The 3,476-nt window shown below is 27.1% G+C and overlaps 1 long non-coding RNA gene across 1 annotated transcript; it reads right to left on the bottom strand.

Annotated features, from left to right (window-relative positions):
* Positions 1-3,242, bottom strand: LOC121173188 (uncharacterized). Its single transcript, XR_005887584.1, has 2 exons — positions 3,183-3,242; positions 1-465 (listed from the first exon to the last, which is right to left on the bottom strand). It is a non-coding gene; the product is annotated as an uncharacterized lncRNA (long non-coding RNA).
* Between the last annotated feature and the right edge of the window lie 234 nt (positions 3,243-3,476).

Here is a 3,476-nt window from a genome sequence, read left to right as displayed (position 1 = left end):
TTCAGAGAAAACATTGGTTATACTCTATTGCTATAGTATGCCATATAGAGATTACTTGAAATTACAATATTTCCATACTACCTAACAAATTCTCTTTCACACCGCTTCAATAAAACAACAACCTCAAATTCCAATCCCCTTTTCGGCCTTTGCTAATGCCATGTGAATACTAGAGTAGGGGAAAAAAGTAAAAAAACGATGTAAAAATTATAATATAACTACCCATATACATTGGTGAGGAGAATCATAGATATATAATATGTATCCCGTTCCACACCCATTAATGAAGGTTATAAGCATTATTTTTTCCCTTTCCCTTACCCTAACTATGGAGACTTCAATTGGATTACGACAGCACTTCTTGTGGCTTGCTTCCTGCGCGACATGTGCCAAGCTAGACCCCAGGGGTGGAAGCTACTTAATTCCTCATCTATTATGGCTGAAGCAGTGCAGCTTCCACTTAGCCTGCGTTGGGATATGATGTTTCATGGTAAAAAAAAAAAGTCAATTAATTTATTACGGTGAAACTAAAGCGATAAATAATTATCACCTAATACATAAATCAACTCATGAATTATTTTAGTTTAATAGAATTTTTTGGATATAAGTTGCATTAAATACATAAAAAGTTTATTATCCATAATAATACTCATACAGGAAACTGTATAACACATTAATTTTTTCCACAATTTCTCGCTACTAGAAAAAAATTTGTCACATACACAGAAAATGACGTTGAGGATCACACCGGTGGACCACGCTCATGGCCGGCTATCAGACACTTCGCCATCATGATATTCTTCTTCTTCTTCTTTTCATTTTTCTATCAATTATTTTTTGTAGAACTTTGTATTTTTATTTTATCACTTTTTATGGTAAATGTAATATTGTATTAACATTTTTCTGTTATTAATATTAATATTAAAGCATGTAAAAAAATAGAAACAATCAAATAACAATAGTGTATCTAAAACAATGTTAAGGGAATGTTTGTTTCAAGTATCACACTATATTCTCAAGAATCACATTCTCTAAAATATAAAAAATATAACTATAAATATTATACCTGGATATATACTTAAAAATATGTTTAGTTATATTTTTATATTTTGGGAAATATTTTAAAATTTTTAAAATAATTTTAATAAAAAATATGTAAAAATAGAAGTTACAAATATACACAATAAGTAGAATTTTTTGTGATGTATTTTCTTCTATTTCATGGAAAAATATAATATATTTAAGTAAACTTATTTTTTAAAATGAAATTTTTAATATCAAAGTTTTTAAGAAAATGAATAATTATTTTTCTTTATAATTTTAAATTTTTATCAAATTTTTTTAGTGATAAAATGTTTTAATTAAAAATAAGAAAATGAAACTAATAATAAAAAAGTGTAAAAAGAGATTTGAAATAAATCAGTGACGATAAAATATAATTTTTTTAAAATGTTGAAATAGTTTATAAAAATAGGTTAAAAATACAAAAATATCAAACAATAAGTAACTTAGAACATGTTTGGTTTGGTTATGAGTTGAAGAAGTATTTTTGCAACATGTTTGATTTGGCTATTAGTTGAAGAAGTATTTTTGGATGCTGAACAAATTATTGGAAAATATATTCATTATAATAACATATTTGATTAATTTTAAATTTTTATTTGCAATAAAAAATTTCTCTTCAAATTCAATTTAAAACTTAATTTAAACTTACATTTTTATATTACACACATCTTCTTTATTTTTTATATAACTTAATCCTATTTTTATTTACGTGTAATGGTTTCTTATCCAAAAATCTGTTTTTTACATCCATTTTTTATATATAAAAAAAACTGTCAATTCAAGCTCGTCTGTCAATGCAAATATGCAATCCTACGTGTAATCGGATAATGACAGAAAGAGAAAGTAAAACACGGGAGATATACATGCGGTCATGAATGAAGTTGATGTCGTTGATGATGTTATGTATGACGTCATGTTTCTTTTTTTAATTTTCTTGTTTAAATATTTGAAGCACATATATAAAAAAATTAAAAAATGTTTAGATAATTAGATATATGGGACTTGGACGGAGAAAACATGCCTTTTAAGCCTCGTGAAAACTTTATATGCCTAGAGCATGAAATTCAACCATTTTTTACTCAATTTTATATCCATATTTATTTACTTTTAATTTTGTAAAGCATTTTCATCTATTTTATTATTTATTATCAATTCAAGAGAAGACAAACCGTACTAAAAAGTCTATGAAAAAAATACTGAAAACATTATTTTCAGATAGAATCTTTTAATGGATTTTTTTGGCCTAAAAGCCCATTTTGAATTTTAAGATGAATTTATGATCGATTGCCAATAAAAAAAAGCTCTATTAATTTGGTACAAATTTTTAGTATCATCATGTTTTAGAAAATAAATTAGATAAATATATAATAGATAGATTATATTATATTTGTTTCTTTTTATAAGAAACCAGTAACAGTGTAGACATGAAAGTAGTATTTTCCTATGAAGTTGTTTTACAATGCTTATCCAAAGTTTGACTTAAATCGTGGACGAATTCTTTAGTCATTTGTAGATGATTGTAATTTGCGTATTTCCACTTAACGCATTTCCAAGATCACATTATTCAAGGCTTTGCTTAAATTTTTTTGGTATTTGCATAAATTATTTCATTTTCTTTTCATTATAAAGATGTCCAAAACACACACAAATTGTAACCTAGGAGTTCATAATTCCTCATTCCTTAATCTCTTATGATTTTTTTTTTTTGGAAGACAAAGAATATATTATATAGATAAATAAGGATCAAATGATGAATCACAAGTTGTGAGGCATTCACCTGTCTAGAACAAAGTAAAAAACATGAAGTAATTACACATACAAGCCCTTAACATGCCAACCGACAATGTGAGTCTCCCTTCCCATGTAATGAACTATATATATCTATTTGTTTACAATACAAAATCATCTCTAACTAGATGCAACCTGTTTCAACTAAGTAAAAAACAACTTTTAAACATAGGACAAGTTATTGTTGCCATTGATATAGAGAAAAGATTACTTTTATAACTCATTCGCCTTTAACCACAACCAAGCTCGTAATACCATATGATCTAAGGTCGATTCTACACAAGGCTGGGTGTTAGGAACAAAGAAGAAGGAAGGAAAACAAGTCTAACCTTGAGGGCTAGGAACCTCCAGAGCAAAGGGAAAAAGAAATTGTTTCTATATTTTTGCCTATCTTTTCATTTCAATAAACCTCCTATATAAAGCAAAGTGCCAATGCTAAATGACAAAAACTAATAACAGAATAACAAAGCAATAACATAAAGGCACTAGGCACTACAAGCTATTAACGAAATCACAAAAGCAATAATTCAACAAGCACTACTGCACTAGCTATAACAGAATTGGTGCCAAATCCACTAAACATAATCTTTCAAATGATGAGGTGGTTTAATTTTCCTCTCAGG

Source organism: Glycine max, chromosome 12 (genome assembly GCF_000004515.6).
Source record: "Glycine max cultivar Williams 82 chromosome 12, Glycine_max_v4.0, whole genome shotgun sequence".
NCBI classification, from domain to species: domain Eukaryota; kingdom Viridiplantae; phylum Streptophyta; class Magnoliopsida; order Fabales; family Fabaceae; genus Glycine; species Glycine max.
This window is presented reverse-complemented; position numbering and strand designations above follow the sequence as displayed.